The 19,403-nt window shown below is 40.9% G+C and overlaps 1 protein-coding gene across 2 annotated transcripts in view; it reads right to left on the bottom strand.

Annotated features, from left to right (window-relative positions):
* Window positions 1-19,403, bottom strand: part of DNAJC5B (DnaJ heat shock protein family (Hsp40) member C5 beta) — an 82,592-nt gene that overhangs the window by 55,580 nt on the left and 7,609 nt on the right. Inside the window, exon 2 of one of the 2 annotated variants that reach the window (XM_065895500.1) lies at window positions 10,378-10,528. The exons of the other annotated variant lie outside the window; for it this stretch is intronic. The gene's annotated coding sequence lies outside the window, so the exon portion shown is untranslated. The remainder of the gene's footprint in view (window positions 1-10,377; window positions 10,529-19,403) is intronic. 2 annotated transcript variants of the gene reach the window in all.

Here is a 19,403-nt window from a genome sequence, read left to right as displayed (position 1 = left end):
TTATTTGTAGACTTTTTGATGATAGCCATTTGGACAGGTATGAAGTGATATCTTACTGTGGTTGTGACTTGCATTTCCCTGATGATTAGTGTTGAGCACCTTTTCATGGACCTGTTGGCCATCTGCATGTCTTCTTTGGAAAAATACCTATTCAGATCCTCTATCCATTTTTTATTTGGGTTGCTTGCTTTTTTGCTATTGATTTGTATGCATTCTATATATTTTTTAGTTATTAACCCGTTATCGAATATATGATTTGCAAATACTTTCTCCCATTTGGTAGGTTGCCTTTTCAGTTTGTTGATGGTGTCCTTTGCTGTGCAGAAGGTTTTTAGTTTGACATATTCCCACTTGTCTATTTGTGCTTTAGTTGCCTTTGCTTTTAATGTCAAATCCAAAATGTCACCAACACCGATGTCAAGGTGCTTACCACCTACATTTTCTTCTAGGACTTCTATGGTTTCAGGTCTTACCTTCAAGTTTTTAATCCATTTTGAGTTGATTTTTGTATACGGTGTAAGATAACGGTCCAGTTTCATTCTTTTGCATGTGGTTGTCCAGTTTTCCCAACACATTTATTGAAGAGACTGTCCTTTCCCCAGTGTATATTCTTGGCTCCTTTGTCATAGATTAATTGACCATACGAACATGTCTTTATTTCTGGGCTCCGTGTTCTGTTCCATTGATCTGTGTGTCTGTTTTTATGCCAATACCATACTGTTTTGATTACTATAGCATTTATATTAATAATATAGTTTGAAATCAGGGAGTGTGATATCTCCAGCTTTGTTGTTCTTTCTCAAGGTTGCTTTAGCTATTCAGAGTCAAAGTGGGTTCTTTTTAATTTTATTTTCCTTTGGTCTAAGGCTAGTACTAATCAGTTGCTTTAAAATTACTGGAAGGACCATGTAACATTAATAAGGGTGAAACTGTAATTTCTTACTACATTAATTCACTTGTTTTCATATCTGAACATTTTACCCTAATCTTAGTTAAGAGGCACTGAGTCACAGTGGTGACTGAGGTGGTTTTAAGAATTAGGGATAAAAAAAAAAAAAAAAGAATTAGAGATTTCTTGGGACTTCCTTGGAGGTCCAGTGGTTAAGACTCCATGCTTCCATTGCAGGGGGCATGGGTTCAATCCCTGGTCAGGGAACTAAGATCCTGCATGCCAAATGGCACAGACAAAAAAAAATTAGGGATTTCTTGTTAAAACAATGGTCAAAGCCTCATATAAAGTAGAAGGTCACAAGAGAGAATAGTTCCCTATGATTTTGAGTAAGATCATACAGACTGAAAAAGTCTTAAGTCAAGTGAGACAGGTATTACTCCTGAATTTTGCAAAATGTGGTCTGGTTCCTGAAGTTAAAGGTAGTGTTTAAGTTTGATGCTTAGTATGACAGGTAGCAAGTCCTAGTGCTATTTTGTATAAACATTTCAGAGCATTCTCACCTCTAGATATCGTTGTTTTCCTTCAGATACAAAGGCTATTTCTCATAGATCCTGATTTCCAGCCAGAGTTTAGAAAGCAGCCCATCATCATGCAGATAAGTGGGGCAGGGATGGGGGGAACTAAAGACATATAAAGCTAAATACCCAAGTTCCATCAACCCTTCAGCTTAAGGACAAATGTCCTTTTTTAAAAAAAATTGAAGTATAGTTAATTTACAGTGTTGTGTTAGTTTCAAGTGTACAGAATAGTGATTCAGTTATATATTTATGTGTATACATATATACATACATATATGCATGTATGTATTCTTTTTCAGATTCTTTTCCATTATAGGTTATTATAAGATATTGAGTATAGTTTCCTATGCTATACAGTAGGTCCTTGTTGTCTATCTGTTTTATATATAATAGTGTGTATATGTTAATCCCAGACTCCTAATTTATCTCTCCCCCACCCACCCCGCTATCCCCTTTGGTAACCATAAGTTTGTTTTCTGTGTGAGTCTATTTCCAGTTCATAAATAAGTTTGTTTGTATCAGTTTTTTAGATTCCACATATAAGTGATATCATATAATATTTGTCTTTTGTTGTCTGACTCACTTCACTTAATATGATCATCACTAGGTCCATCCATGTTGCTGCAAATGACATTATTTTATTCATTTTTATGGCTGAGTAATATTCCATTATATATATCTATATATCTATATAAGTATGTATATAGATATATGCTACATCTTCTTTATCCATTCATATGTCAATGGACATTTAGGTTGTTTCCATGTCTTGGCTATTGTAAATAGCGCTGCTGTGAACATTGGGGTGCATGTATCTTTTCAAATTAGAGTTTTCTTTGGATATATGCCCAGGAGTGGGATTGCAGGCTTGTATGGTAACTTTATTTTTAGTTTTTTAAGGAACCTCCATAGTGTTCTCCATAGTGGCTGCACCAATTTACATTCCCACCTACAGTGTAGGAGGGTTTCCTTTTCTCCACACCCTCTCCAGCATTTATTGTTTGTAGATTTTTAATGATGGCCATTTTGACAGGTGTGAGGTGATACCTCATTATAGTTTTGATTTGCATATCTCTAGTAATTGGCAATATTGAGCATCTTTTCATTTGCCTGTTGGCCATCTGAATGTCTTCTTTGGAGAAATGTGTATTTAGGTCTTCTGCCCATTTTGTGATTGGGTTGTTTGATATTAAGCTGTATGAACTTTTTGTATATTTTGGAAATTAAGCCCTTGTTGGTAGCATTGTTTGCAAATATTTTCTCCCAACCCGTAGGTTGTCTTTTTGTTTTGCTTAGGTTTCCTTTCCTGTGCAAAAGCTCTTAAGTTTCATTAGAAGGGCAGTGTCCTTTGATGAAATGAAAATAGTTGCTATATTAATATGGTGAGATTATGGATGATGTTTTTTAAAATTGAGGTTTAAAGCCTCAAATTCAGTTTAATAAATAGTTTTAGTAAAGTCCATTATTTTTACACAATTAACCAGTCTCTTCTTAAATCATTACTTTTTAATTTTTTAATATTGGCTAAACCATGACTTTATAAAATTTTTTTAAGTATTGCAAAACTCTTAGGTGAAGTAAAACTACAGCTGTTTCTTAGAGAGAAAACATAGTTTCTTATTCATCTAGTCATTCAACAGTTGGTTACCTACTAGGTCTAGGCATTGGGCTAAATGCTAGAAATATCCTGGTAAACAAAACCAAACACAGACTCTGGGTTTGTGGTTTACAGAGTTATACAACCTACCAGTAGAGACAGATATTAATCAAATGATCGCTCAAATAAGTATAAAAGTAAGACTTTGGAGAGATGTAAGACTATGTAAATCAGTGGAGCAGGGGAAGATCAGAAAAAGCCTCCCTGAACAAAAATAACCAAGCAGATAACTGAAAAGAACTAGATGAAGGGATTGTTTGTAGAAGCAAATATATTCTAGGCAGGTGGAAGAGTACATTCAATGGCCCTGGGCACTTAAATTGAAGAAATAAAAGATTCATGCTGATGTGTGCTCTAATACATAGGATGTCAACACATGCCTATACACATACGGCTTCTGATATATAATCTAACGATACAGCCAGAGATTAATGGAATCATATTCCACTAAAACAGGTGAGGCTTTCTAGAAATGGTGTGCCTCAAATGATATTTGTAAAAGGACATAACTCATGGTAAGCACATAAATAATTCCTTGATGCAAAATGCACCAAATGTACTATAAAAGCACTGCCAATGTAATCAGTGAAGTTTGAAGAGGGGAACCTAGAAAATATTCCAAGATTGAACCAATGTGGCCTTTCTAGAAAATTGCAGAGAGAAGTCTGTGTGTGTGTGTGCGTGTGCGTGCGTGTGTGTGTGTGTGTGTGTCTGAGGGTGGGGGCATTGCATGCAAATTTTCCCTGTGTATTCTATTTATGGGGTCTTCACTATTCCCTTAGGTGCTCCTAGAGACCTTTTATATACCTCCCTGAATTACCACATGGGGTTAGGGTTATTATAATAAATGACTAGTTCCAATACATCAGCATAGAATCTGCAGCAGGTACTAGATGAATTTGAATATTTGACCAAAATAATCTAAGAATCATAAACATTAGGGTACATAGTGTTTAATGTAAACTTCATATATCAGCAGGTGCAAGCACCACTCATTTTGAACATGTGATGTCCAAGGGCACATAGTTCCAACAAATAAATCCTAATCTAAACAACCCAATGCAGTGAACAAAGGCGTTATTATCGCTATCACTGTTACTATTATTACCCTTCTACATTATTATTATTATTATTATTATTGCTATATATGGAATTCAGGCCACCCACTTTATAAATTTCATGGGATGAGTCATCTGGGTAAGCTTCATTCTGTTAAATGAATTTAGAAAGGAAGAAGATAAGTTATTGCCTTGACTGTGTAAAATTAAGAGGCTGTTGGCGACCACTCCAGCAGCACCTCAAACAAAATTACGGAACAATTCTGGCAGTTTTTCTATAAAATCAAGTGTTTATGTTTCAGAATGCAATTGGTTAATTCCTATTATGTCGCGTAATTTTCCAAAGTTAAAAAATGTCCCTTTTAAAAAGAGGTTACAAAGGTGATGGAATTTTAATGTGCCTAAATCTGTAAATATGAAGAAAGCATAGAATCATAGAAGGCTAAGGGAGATGGTAACCACAAATCAAAAACCTACATAGATATACAAAAACTAGAGAGAAAGGAAAACAAGCATACCACTAAAGAAAATTATTAAACAACCAAAGAAGAAACCAAAAGAAGAAAAGAACAGAGAAGAACTATCAAAACAACCAGAAAGAAACAGCAAACTGGAAATAAGTACATACCTATCCATAATCATTTTGAATGTCAATGGACTAAGTGTTTCAATCAAAAGACATAGGGTGGCCAATTGAAAAAAAAAACAAAAAAACAAGATCCATCTTACAAGAGACTCACTTCAGAAATAGACACACACAGACTGAAAGTGAGAGGATGGAAAACGATATTGCATGCAAATGGAAATGACAAGAAAGCAGAGGTAGCAATACTTATATCAGAAAAATAAACAGACTTTAAAAGAAAGTCTAGGGGCTTCCCTGGTGGCACAGTGGTTGAGAGTCCACCTGCCAATACAAGGGACACAGTTTGTGCCCCGGTCCGGGAGGATCCCACATGCCGCAGAGTGGCTGGGCCCATGAGCTGTGGCCACTGGGCCTGCGCGTCCAGAGCCTGTGCTCCGCAACGGGAGAGGCCACAACAGTAAGAGGTCTGCATACCGCAAAAAAAAAAAAAAGAAAGTGTATAACAAAAGATAAAGAGCATTATGTAATTATAGAGGGATCAATACAAAAAGAGAATATAACATTCATCAACATATATGTACCTAATACAGAAGCACCTAAATATATAAAGAAAGTACTAACAGACATAAAAGGAGAAACTGACAAAAATACAGTAATAGTAGGGGACTTTAACACCCCACTTGCATCAATGCACAGATCATCCAGGCAGAAAATCAGTAAGGAAACAGTGGTCTTAAATGATATTAGACCAGTTGGATTTAATAGCTATCTATAAAACATTCCATCTAAAAGCAGCAGAATACACATTCTTTTCAAGTGCATGTGGAACACTCTCCATGATGGATCACATGCTAGGCCATCAAATAAGTCTCAACAGATTTTAGAGGATAGAAATTATATCAAGCAGTTTTTCTGACCACAACAGTATGAAACTAGCAATCAATTGCAAGACAAAAAATGGGAAAAGCATGGAGACTAACCAACATGCTACTAAAAAAAGAGTGAGTCAGTGAAGACAGCAAAGAGGAAATAAATCAGAAAATACCTTGAGACAAATGAAAATGGAAACACAACTTTCCAAAATCTATGGGATGCAGCAAAAGCAGTTCTAAGCAGGAAGTTTATAGTGATACAGGCCTACCTCAAGAAACAAGAAAAATCTCAAACAACCTAACTTACCATCTAAAGGAATTAGAAAAAGAAAAACAAAGCCCAATGTCAGCAGAAGGAAGGAAATACTAAAGATCAGAGAGGAAATAAAATAGAGACCAAAAAAAACAATAGAAAAGACCAGTGAAACCAAGTTGTTTTGTGTTTTTTTTTGAAAAGATAAACAAAATTGATAAACCTTTAGCCAGGCTCATCAAGAAAAGAGAGAGGACCCAAATAAACAAAATAAGAGATGAAAGAGGAAAAATAGCAACAGATATCATAGGGATACAAAATATCATAGGAGAATACTGTGAACAGTTATATTTCAACAAATTGGAAAACCTAGAAGAAATAGACAAATTCTAGAAACATACAACTCTCTAAGACTGAATCAGAAAGAAATAGACAATCTGAACAGACTGATCACTAGTAGCAAAATTGAATTTGTAATTTGAAAACTCCTAGGAAACGAAAGTCCAGGACCAGAGAGCTTCACAGGGGAATTTTTAAAAACATATAAAGAAGAGCTAATACCTGTCCTGCTCACACTATTCCAAAAACATGAAGAGGATGAAGAGCATTCCCAAATTCATTCTACTAGGCCACCATTACCCTGATACCAAAACCAGACAAAGACACTACAAAAAAAGAAAATTACAAGCCAATATCTCTGATGAATGTAGATGCAAAAATTCTCAACAAAATATTAGTAAGCTGAAGTCAACAATAAATAAAAAGAATCATGCACCATGATCAAGTGGGATTTATTCCAGGGATGCAACGGTGGTCCAATATTCACAAACCAGTCAGTGTGATACACCACATTAAGAAAAGGAAGGGTAAAAAAATCATGCGATCATCTCAATAGATGCAGAAAAAGCATTTGACAAAATTCAACATCCATTCATGATAAAAACTCTCATCAAAGTGGGTATAGAGGGAACATATCTCAACATAATAAAGACCATTTATGACAAACCCATGGCTGACATCATACTCAACAGTGAAAAGCCGAAAGTCTTTCTTCTAAAGTCAGGAACAAGACAAGGATGCCCACTCTCACCACTTCTGTTTATCATATTATTGGAAATGCTAGCCACAGCCATCAGACAAGAAAAAGAAATAAAAGGCATCCAAATTGTAAGGGAAGAACTAAAATTGTGACTATTTGCAGATGACATGATACTATTTCTAGAAAACCCTAAAGTCTCCACCAAAAAACTCTTAAAACTAATAAATGAATTAGTATAGTTGCAGGATACAAGATTGATATACGTAAATCTGTTGCTTTTCTAAACATTAATATGAACTATCAGAAAGAGAAAGCAAGAAAACAATCCTGTTTAAAATCACATCAAAAAGAATAAAATACCTAGGGATAAACTTAGCCAAGTAGATGGAAGATCTATACTCTGAAAACTGTAAAACACTGCTGAAGGAAATTGAAGATGATACATAGAAAATGGAAAGATATCCTCCCATGTTCTTGAGTTGGAAGAATTAATATTTTTAAAATGGCCATACTACCTAAAGCAATCTACAGATACAATGCACTCTCTATCAAAATACCAATAACATTTTTCACAGAAGTAGAACAAATAATCCTAAGAGTTATATGAAACTAAAAATGACCCTGAATTGCCAAAGCAATCTTGAGAAAAAAAGAACAAAGCTGGAGGTATCAAGCTCCCTGACTTCAGACTGTACGATAAAGCTACAGTAAGCAAAACAGCATGGTACTGGCACAAAAACAAATATATTGATCAATGGGACAGAATAGAGAGCCAAGAAATAAACTCACGAACTTATGGTCTATGACAAAGGAGGCAAGAATATACAATGGAGAAAAGACAGTCTCTTCAATAAGTGGTGCTGGGAAAACTGGACAGCTACATATAAAAGAATGAAATTAGAACATTCTCTGACATCATACACAAAAATAAACTCAAAATGGATCAAACACCTAAATGTAAGACCAAATACTATAAAACTCCTAGAGGAAAATATAGGCAGAACACTCATTGACATAAGTTGCAGCAATATCTTTTTGGATTTGTCTCTTAAGGCAAAAGAAACAGAAGCAAAAATAAACAAATGGGACCTAATTAAACTTAAAATCTTTTGCACAGCAAGGGAAATCATTGACAAAACAAAAAGACAACCTAGAGAATGGGAGAAAATATTTGCAAATGGTGTGACTGACAAGGAGTTAATATCCAAACAGACAAACAACCCAGTGAAAAATATGGGTAGAAGAACTGAATAGACATTTTTCCAAAGAAGATATACAGATGGCCAACAGACACTTGAAAAAATGCTCAACATTTCTAATCATCAGAGAAATGCAATTAAAACCACAGTGAGATATCACCTCACACCTGTGCAACTGGCTATCATCAAAAAGTCTACAAATAAGAAATTTTGGCAAGGATGTGGAGAAATGGGAACCCTCCTACATTGTTGGTGGGAATGTAAATTGGTGCAGCCACTATGGAAAACAGTACAGAGGTTCCTCAAAAAGCTAAGAACTGCTATATGATCCAGCAATTCCACTGCTAGGTATATATCCAAAGAAAACAAAAACACTAATTCTAAAAAAATACATGCACCCCAATGTCAGAGCAGCATTATTCATAATAGCCAAGATACACACACACACACAAACACACAATGGAATATTACTCAGCTGTAAAAAAAGAATGAAATTCTGCCATTTGCAGCAACATGGATGGACCTAGAGGGTATTATGCTTAGTGAAGTCAGACAGAGAAAGACAAGTGTTATCACTTGTATGTGGAATCTAAAGAAATAAAACAAATGAATGAATATAACAAAACAGGAACAGACTCACAGATATAGAGAACAAACTAGTGGTTACCGGTAGGGAGAGGAAAGGGAGGATGGGACAAGATAGGGGTATGGAATTAAGAGATACAAACTACTATGTGTAAAATAAATAAGCAACAAGGACATTGTACAGTACAAGGAAATATGGCCATTAATTGTAATAACTTTAAGTGGAGTATAATCTATAAAACACTGAATTACTATGCTATATACCTGAAATTAATATAATATTGTAAATCAACTATACTTCAGTTTTAAAAAGAATCATAGAAGACTAAGGGGGAAGAACTAGATAGGAGCTCTTTCTAGAATCATTTGGAAAGATTTTAAGATTTCTGATGTCTAGACCCCACCCATGTTGTCCAAAAGCAACATCTCTCAGATTTATCCCAAAGCAAAATCTTGCAGAGTGGGCCTGGCTCAGGCACTTTTAGGGCTCCAGGTGTTTCTATAGAGCTGCCCACATTAAGAGCCAGTGCTGACTAGTTTCCTTATTCACTGGACCTGACAGCTTTAGTTAAGTAACACGGAAAGCACTTGTCGACCAAGCAGCTCTCTAGAGGAATTTTCCATTGCCTGGATTTCCTAAGAAAACACCTAGCAAAGATAATGGCATCTGTGTGATTCAACAGAAAATAAAATTTGGCTTTGCATAGTTTAAATCAAGAAGGAGTATCCCAAAACAACATTCCTGTAGACTCTGGGAAAGTCACTTTAAACCTGTGTCTTCTCTGTAAAAGAGTAATAAAATATGAACCGTTTTTATCTCAGACCTTTTATCAAATACCTCGTATAGGTGTGCTAAGAATGATACTAGGTACTTTTCTAAACACGGATCTAATGATTATTTTCTAGGGTTGGGGTTTGAGCAATTGTTAAGATGGTCCTCTCTCTCTCTGCCCCCTAAAATTGAAACAGTATGCTGGAAGAATGGGCAATCCTGGTAGATTTCATCCCAAATCTGTAATTCACCAGTAGGTAGAATGAGCTATGTGATAAATATAGTGCAAGACCTTATACTGGGGGTTGTGAGGGTTTCAGAGGTGGTGATGGTATTGCTGGTGATGATAGTAACCAGATGTTAACTAGATTCTCTCATTGGAACCCTACAAAATTCTAAGGTGGATACTTTCATATCCTTATTTTACAGAGGAGGAATATAAGATTGGAGAGGCTGAATGAATTGCCCAAGGTCACCAGCTAGTAAGCCGTGGACCCAGGCTTTGAAACCAGGCTGACTGATTTCACAGCCCAAGCTGTAACTCGCCAGAGAGCTTTGCTTCAGGAGTTCACAGTCTAGTTCTAGGGGGTTGTTGCCTGCTATATTCCCTTGCTTATCAATCTGTGAATGAGCCAGATGGAGCATATTTTAAAGCTCAAGAAAAATATTGTAGTAGTGGCTTTAAACAAGGAACTGCCAATAAGCGCGTTCATTAATGAGGTCCAGTAAGTAGTTCAGTGTCAAGGACAGTATTTATTTGGTTAAGTAACGCTCTGAATCTGAGACCTGTATTACTGAAAAAATATTGACTGCGTCTTGTCCGCTGCTAGGAAACATAACACGTACTTCACAGATGTGAAATTTAAACACCTTGCTGCTTACTTACAGTAAGCAATTGCTGTGATAAACCAGGGAGACTTCAAGTCCAACAGCAGTGTTTATTTGACAACGTGTCTGTAATTAGAACGTGGATCCTTGATTTTGCGGACGGCTGTTCCCCATTCACCTTCGCTCAGGATGTCTCTTATGTTAATTAGCTTAAAAAGATAGAAGATAAAAACAAAGACATAAACTTCTGCTCAAGGCAAAATTTCTTTTCAATAAGGTTTCCAATACAGTGGTTGTTCTACAAATTGTCATCTAAATGTGGCTAAACGGACTACAAAACCAGCAGAGTACATAGAAACCAAAATAGTTTTCATTCCCGTTTGGGGGGGCATTTAAGTGCTAGTTTAATAGGACGGGCCTAAAGGCATATCTTTAACTCTAATAAAGCCCACCTTCAAATGAAGCCTCACCCAGCCCAGGTAACAGACATGTGTTTGAAAGTGAAGGAAATACTGAAGGATTCCCTCTAGAGATGAATAACTGCACTTAAACCACCCTTGGTAATTTCCTAATAAGTTTTTTTTCACAAGTGAAATACATTACCTGACACTCAGTGTCCATTTTAAGAAAGAGATAACTGACTACCTGCGGTCATATCACTTCCCCTAAGCATGAACATCAATAATAAGGGGCAGAAAGCTGGAACTGGGGTCCAGTCTAAGTGCTCTGCTTCCAAATCTGTGCCTTTAAATCCTTGTTAATTTAAAAGGCTGAATTGAGAAATAGAACCACAAATGGCGGGGAATCCTCTCTTGTTAGTACACGTGGCCAGGCCCCTGCAACAATCACAGGACTGGGGAGCAGCGCAGTCCCCTGTTGTGCGCCAAACAGATCACGGCCTTGCACCAATTTCTAGTGGCCACGCTGGATTTTCCAGTGGTACATTTCAACTTACTCACTGGGATAATGGCAATGACTTTGTGCCCTCTATTGTAGATACACATTTTCCCCTCGTTTTGCTGAAGTTTTCTCTTTCAGATGAACAACTAGAGCCCACTAAATTGTAATCAACCCATTAGCACAGCTTTTTGGTCTGCAAAGCCTTCTTCTATCTTGTGTAGTAAGTGGTGTTTTATTATTGACAACATATTGCTAAGAACAGTCTCTGTCTCTGCTGAATGCCTCTGGAAGGTGCCCAGAACAGCTAAAGCTGAACCGCCTCTCCCAGTGGGTGAAGGTAGACAGGCCCCTTTCTGAATGAGTTACGTAGTCAGGTGCAGAGTTTTCCACAACTGCACACACACCCATGGTTTCTGGGCCTGCAGAATTAGATGGGCCCTGATTCTGGTCTCCCTGCTGCCCACCTAGATGGGCACTTGTGCACCTTAAGCTCTCCTCACAGGCCTCAGACTCCAAAGCTGAGCTCAGTTGCCCCTTCCCAGGGCCCTCACCACCACTGTCAGGCCTCCCATGGGCATCCCCAACTGCTCTACTGCAGCTGCTCCCAGACTCTTCCGTGAGGCATACACAGCTTTCCATAATGCTCCAAAAACCACGAACATTCTGCCAAATCGTCCTCACAATCAGAGGTCACTGGCGGGAGCTGGTCCAAGACCACAGACATGCAGACTGGTCAGCGGGCCACCGTCACCAAAGCCCCACGAGCTGCCCAGGTGATAACCTTAGGACCTGTGCAATCCCTCATCCCTCCTCACGGGGTCTCCTCTCTCAGGCTTCTCAATTCTCTCAGGGCCAGATACTAAGTAGAACTCATGAAACCGGTTTTAAATGAATGGCCCTGGAAGTAACAAGCTGGGTCCCTGCACAAGTTAGCTCTTACCTGGGACACAGTCCAAACCCTCCCAAAGAGCTGACCGGAACTAGACAGTCTCAGGATGGGGTGGGAGGGTAAGTGACAAGTGCTTCCCCACAAAGGAAGCTGTAACCCTACCCAGCACCCTTCGGTGGGTGTACCAGCCCCAGGGCTTGGACATCGGAAAATGGTCTCAAGAGCCTTCTGTGTAACTTTCTTAGAGACCCGAGCAAAAGAGTCAAATGAGCGATATTCAGCATTTGGTCTCACATTAAAAAAGCAAGGCAGAGCAGCTCTATCTGTATGCCTGTATCGCCCTCTGGTGTTCAAAAAGTAATGAACTATAAACAGTTTCAACTTCAAAAGATTTCCTCACCCCAAATCACCCTTTCTTTTCAGTATCCCTGACGCCTCTCCCTCAGCCACCCGAGATTGTGAGAGTCACCAAGAAAAATACTCATGGAAACATCAGGGTGGGGCAAGCCGTGTCTAGAGGGGACGCCGCCCTTCTGCCATATTCTTCTGAAGCTGAAGTTTTGCAAGAGTGTGGAGTAGCTAGTCAGCTAGGGGATTTAAACCATAACCCTATAAAAACCTGTTTTGAAGTTTCTGTCTGAAGGGGGACACTTTAGGGCAATTGTTGAAATTCTGAGGTCTCAGACCCACTTGCTGGGCCAGGACAGAAGACCCACGAGATCCAGGCGGCAAATTCACAGTGAATCAATGCCTGCTGGTTGCTGCCGGGGAAGGCAAAGGCCAAGAGACGTTCGCTCTCTCTCTGGCACATTGCATAGGTTCCCAGATGGCAGGTCTTAGTCAGGTTTTCTTTGGCCAACAGGGTGGGGTAAGTGTTTTATTTAAAGGCAGACGCACATTCCAGTCTGCAGTGGCTGCCCCAGTGTCACACTCAGCAACCTTGACCCACGCGCAAGGTGTCTGAGTTTACAACTTCTGGTTACCACCTAGAAGAGGAGGCAACACGTCTACACTTAAAAACATAATCCACAATACAAGACAGCTAACAAGGAGTAGCAGATGACTGCACGGAACATACGTCCGGAGGATGTAGGAGAGAAGGTTCCCTGGGAGCCAGAGCACAGGGAATAGGGACCTTCCCTCACAGCTCACACTGGGGAGCTTCCACTTGCCTTGTGCCCAGACTTGGCGGCGTGGCAGGTGTATAGTTTTCTAGCAATGCTGAACAAGGTAGCACAAACTGGGTGACTTACAATAACGTAAGCCTATTATCTCACAATTCTGGAGGTCGGAAGTCTGAAGTCAAGGTGTTGTTGGCTAGGTGGGCTCCTTCTGGTAGCTCTGAGGGAACATACTTCACGACATCCTCTTAGCTTCCAGTGTTGCTGGCAATCCTTGGCATGCCTCAGTCTCTGCCTCTGTCACCATGGCGGTCCCCCCGTGTCTGCCTTCACATGGTGTTTTCCTGTGTGTGTGTCTGTCTCTGCAGCTCCTCTTATAGACTACAGTCATATTGGATTGAGGACCCACCCTACTCCAGGATGCACTCGTCTTAACTTACATCTTAATTACACATGCAGAAGCCCTACTTTCAATAAGGTCACATTCACAGGTACTAGGGATTAGGGCATGTCTCTTTTAGTGTCACAGTTAAACTCACAACAGGACCGTAAAGTTGGGCAGATTTGGAGGTTATATTTAGACCTATTCAGTGGTATGCTGGAAAAGGTTTAGCAACCAGATTTCCAGGGGAGAAAAAGCCCTAGTATGTAGTGTTTGCAGATTTCCGTGGTGTAACTATTCCCTCCCGGGCCTACTTCAATCTACCAACATAATACCTGGCTTGCAAAAATTCCAGAAAATTTAACAATGCGTGGCCCTCATCCACTGGTACTAACCGGCTTCCGCGTGCTGTCGAGCCTATTATAGTTTCAAGTGTCAATGGCTGAAAGGAGTTTTCCATTATCATTTGTTTTATATGTTTACATATTGAGGCCAAGGCGCCCCTACAACTTTTTATTATCTGTACACAAAATGACTGACTTGTGTATACTGCATATCAAATTTTAAATCTGAGTACGCCTTTAGCCATTCTGTTTTCTGGGCCTCCCTTACCCCAAAGCAGCAGCAGCATTCTCCCAGCCCTCCCAGACACTCTGCCCCCGACCTTTGGTGTCCCTACCATCCACAGGTCCTGTTCTCCCCATGGCCATCCCCGCGTCTGTCAACTCACCCATATTCTCTCAGGACCCTGGCACTCAACTCTCTCCACCCCAAGTCCTGTCACTGACTTGGGGCCCTTCAGCTCCCATGTGGTCCTCCCAGACAGCACCCTCTCCCTTATGGCTCCTCGCCCTATTCAGATACCTGGATGTCCTGAGCTTGCAAACCTTTAACTCCAGCCTCACCCACCACTGCCTACCTCGCCAGCTAACGCCCCTGTGTTCGTGGTACTTACGTCCCACTAATATTTCCCAGCTCCCCAAATCTATCAGCCTCGTTCCTTTCTTCAACCCTTTCCCTGTTCAGCTTAGACTCCGCCATCACCACTATAATTATAGTATTCCCATGTCCATACTCCTAATTCCTTCCACCACCGCAGCCAACATTCAATTGTACAGCCACTGGTAAGGCAGATGTTGCCACCACAGACCCATGGTCTCCAGTCCCAGCTGCAACCCTGCCCCATACCCCCTGCATGTCCCAGGGGAACCCTAGTCCCTTCACCATTCTCCACCAGTCTCCTCCTAAACTCCTACCTCACTTCCATCAAAAGACATTATGTCCTACACAGGAAAAAATATATAGAGTACTCTGTTGTTAGCAAAGTATTTTCACATAGGTTCATTTGACCTACACAGCAACTGGGACAGGTAGGCAGGGAAAGTGTTCTTACTCCCATTTTACAAACCAAGAAACTCCTCTGAGCCTCAGACAGTTATGAACAGAGCCTGGGTAGGAGCACAGGTCTCCCAGTTACAAGAATCCCAAGTCAAGCAGTGAAGTGGATATTTGTCCAAGGGCACCAAGGAATCCTTGGCAGCCAGGACGAGCACCCATGTCTCTGAGTACCTTCCACATTCTGTCTCCACCTCTAGAGTGTGCTGCCTTCTCAACAATGGCTCTGTTGCTCCCAAAGCACCTGAAGTTCATTTACCCTTTATATTTAAATTTTTTTTAAGTAAAGTGATCTTGAAAACAATAAGCAGTTTTATTTTACTTTATTTTGAGAGTTGTTCCCACCAATGATTGTTTCTCTGTTAAGTATTTATCTGATGGTGTTCTCCGAGCCTCGGCTGACACAAGCCCAGTTGCCCTCGGCTCCTGTCATCAGGTTCACAGGCTCTGGAAACAACACCAGCAGTGAGATGTAGGGAGCCAGACCAGAGATCTAATCTAGAAACGTCATCCCATGGAGCCCAAATGCATGCCTGTTGACCTGCCGTGGAGAATCCTCTGGGTAGATCCACACAAACTTACAGTCGAGCTGAGTTTCTGTGGACCCATGATATAATCCAAAGCCACTTCTGTTGGGAATGGGGGCCAGAGTGAGTCATTCACAGCAATTCCAGGCAGGTAGGAGTCTCAGCTCTTTCCAGGGCCTTCCGGTGAAGCGTGAGACCAAAGGGAATCTGCTTCTGTTAATAAGGGTCCACCCTATCCCAGTTTTCTAGCAACACCTTGCTTTGTTTGTGCTGCACCTACGTCATTGTACATTATTGTTTACGGAGGCAGACGTGCAAAAGGGGTGCCGGCGCCCCTTGTCATCTGGTGCAGCCTGCGTGTCTGCCCCTCGGACACCGCCTTGGCGATACACTGTTCTTCAGCCTGCCTCCGCTGGTTGGGACTGGCAGGCTGCCCTGTCCCCAGCCCATCAGAACTGGTATCTGTGGGCAACCCCAGAAGCACTGGACTGGGAGGCGGATGACTTGGCTCCTAAGTGTGAACTTGGGTAAGATGCACACCCCCGGGTCTCCAATCCCTCCTCTCTAGGACAAGAGGTTTGCCGTGGCCCAGCTAATTCGGCAGTACTGGCAGGACTGCTTATGTTGTCACGACAAAGGGGATTCCCAAGAAGCAACCCAGACAGTGCTCCAGGGAGAGGGGACAGAGGAGTCTCCTCTATACAAGATTGATTTAGGGGCTCCCAGTAAGTTTACCACTGGACAGCATTTCCTGGAAGTGCTGGTGAAGGTAGAAAGTGAGGGGCAGCAACACGTCAGGCCGTGAGGGGCAAAGCAAATGAAGGGAAAGCCCAGGCCTATTCCGTGGGTGAGTCAGCAGATGGCACACACCTGTAGAATTATTGATTCATGCGTATTTTATGCTGGCTTTATGGGCAGATTGTGGGGAGGAGTAGAACAGGATTGGATTGGCCCATGGGGACATTTAAGGCAATGGAGGGTACTCTTGGTGGTTCTGAGGACAGTAGTTTAAGAGAGATGTCTCACAGTCCTGGCCCTTGGCAGCCCATGGTGACCTGTCAGCCGTCTCCCTACCACAGCAGAGGGGTGGGGTGGGGAGAACACAGGGTCATTGTGAACGTTAAATAATATTATCTGTACAAAGCACAAGCATGAAACTTCCAGTGAAGAGTAGCATCTGTTAATGTTCTGTGGAGGACCTCAAAGGTAAAGGAAAGCAGAGCCCTCCTAGCAGCTCCACGTTGCACTCAAGTCTGACGTGTACAGACCTGTGAAGACAAAAATGGGACCCCTCCCCACTGCTGCCCAGAGCTTCGACCAATAGCAAATACCTTCAGACCTGTCGCACCCCAAGCCTCAGGACCAGGGGGAATGCAGCACCAGCACTGAGGGGCAGGGGCCACACAGCTTAAGAATTCAGATGGAGTCATTTAGACCTAGGTTAGAATGCTGGTTCTGCCATTTACTAGCTGTGCCACCTTAGACAAGTTACTTCAGCTCTCTGAACCTCAGGTTCCTCATCTCTAAAATGTACAAACATTTATTGAATAAACATCTATTGAGCAAATGGGAATAAGCCTACTTTCCATATGGGTCTTTGTGGCAATTAAATGAGAAAATTCCTGAGCCTATTGGTGACGTGATAGGTATGATGGTTAATTTTATGTGTCAACTTGACTGGGCCATGGATTGTCTAGATATTTGGTCAAACATTATTCTGAATGTGTCTGTGAGGGTGTTTTTGGATGAGATTAACATTTGGATCAATAGACTGAGGAAAACAGATTGCTCTCCCCATGTGGGTGGGCCAATCCAATCACTTGAAGACATGAATAAAACAAAAGGGCTGACCCTCCCGGAAGTAAGAGGAAATTTCCTCCTGCCAGACTGCCTTGGGCTGGGACATCAGTTTTTTTCCTGCCTTCAGACTTCAACTGAAACTTTGGCATTTCCTGGGTCCCTAGCCTGCTGGTATTTGGACTCCTGGGTCTCCAAAATGCTGAATGTGGGTCTTGGGACTTGTCAGCCTCTGTAATTGCATGAGCCAAGTCCTTATAATAAATAATATACAGATAGATAGATAGATATCTTTCCTATTGGTTCTGTTTAACTGGATAACCCTAATACAGCAGGTGCCCCCCCCAAAAAAGGTTGTTTTTATGATTTCTATTTCTGTTATTTCAGAATTTGGCAAGAAATGTTGCCTATACATAAAGCTGAGTAAATTTATGTTGTTTAAGGGACAGGGGAAATGCCAGGAGGGTTTAAACAGCACTTGTTATTCATGTGCTGTTCAGAAGATGTAATTTGATCATCTAAAACAAGCGCATATAACAACACGTGTGTATGTGTATGTCAAGATACTACACACACATTATGTATTATAGTATATATTATATACGTGTATATTATGTTCATTATTTATTAAATTATATATGTAATTTTGACAATATTATTACCTTAAACTCTGGGAAAAACATTTTAGATTTGAACTGATAATTATTTTCTGTTTGTATGGCTTTCTAAAATTAAAAAATTATATAATTTAGGGCTTCCCTGGTGGCGCAGTGGTTGAGAGTCCGCCTGCCGATGCAGGGGACATGGGTTCGTGCCCGGGTCCGGGAAGATCCCACATGCCACAGAGCAGCTGGGCCCGTGAGCCATGGCTGCTGAGCCTGCGCATCCGGAGCCTGTGCTCCGCAGGGGGAGAGGCCACAACAGTGAGAGGCCCGCGTACCACAAAAAAAAAAAAAAAAAAAAAAATTATATAATTTATACTAATATAATATTGGTACTGAGGAATCTTAACTAAGATGAAATCATTGAACTGCAAACTTGACTTTCATCTAAAGAAGGTAAAGAAAGCCCTCAATGGCTTCCTCTCTCTGCAGCTTGCAGAGGTAGTGAAGGACCCCAGAAAAAGACAAGCAGGGACCTAGAGAAAACTGTCACAGCGAGATTCGAGGCACGGGGGAGAGGACACTGGTGGCCAAGGAAGATGGACCGAGTCCACTTTGGCTGGTCAGGCTGCAGATGTGCTGCTTCCTGATGACATGAGGGACCTTAAAATGATTCATAAGGAGAGGAAAGATGCAGAGGAAACTCAGTGTTCAGTGACTTTGTTCCAGGTGGGAATAAAGGTCACAGGGCTCCAGGGGGTATTTTAATCTCCTCTTGTACAGGCTATAGCTGAGACAGGAAGATGTAGGAAGCAGACAGCTAGTTCGGGATGGTGTCAAAGGACATTTTTTGGTTTTCTGATGATGACCAGACAATAGGACACCCTGTAAGGAATGCCAGGAAGCCTTTGAGGGCCATCAATGACCTGGCAGGCAGGAGACCTGTCTCCTAATTAAGGCTTTCCACTGAAATCCAAGTTGGGGAGGAAGAAAGGGTCTGATTACAGTTTACACTATGAAGGGCAATAGAGGATAAAATGCCCAACAATTCTTTGAAAAAAAAATGGGAAGGAAGACTATCAAGAATAATACTTATAGGCACAGATGTCTGTTCATCAGGATTTATTAAATACCTGTGTGCCCTGGGGACTCTAGCAAATGAATGAGATCCAAGGCCTGTATCCACTGCAGTGTCCTCTAAAAGCAAAGTGTCTGAAGAGCCCTTGACCAGCCTTGTTGAAAATGTCAGCTCTGAGAAGAAAAATCCCTGTTACTCTGAGCTTAACTCTGATTGGCAATGGGGCTCTGACATTTTAGAGTTTATGATACCCTTGGTGCGGCTGTATAAACACAGGATTTTCAAAGTACATTTCACAAATTTAGAGAGGATCGTCTGATCTTTTGCTCAAGGAATATGAATCTGATAAGCCAAGCTGATGCTGCCATCACAGATGACTCCACGATGAAAGAA

The sequence above is a fragment of the Phocoena phocoena genome, chromosome 17, assembly GCF_963924675.1.
Source record: "Phocoena phocoena chromosome 17, mPhoPho1.1, whole genome shotgun sequence".
In the NCBI taxonomy this organism is placed as follows: Eukaryota; Metazoa; Chordata; class Mammalia; order Artiodactyla; family Phocoenidae; genus Phocoena; species Phocoena phocoena.
Note: the sequence above shows the minus strand (reverse complement) of the source record. Positions and strands in the feature narration are given on the sequence as shown.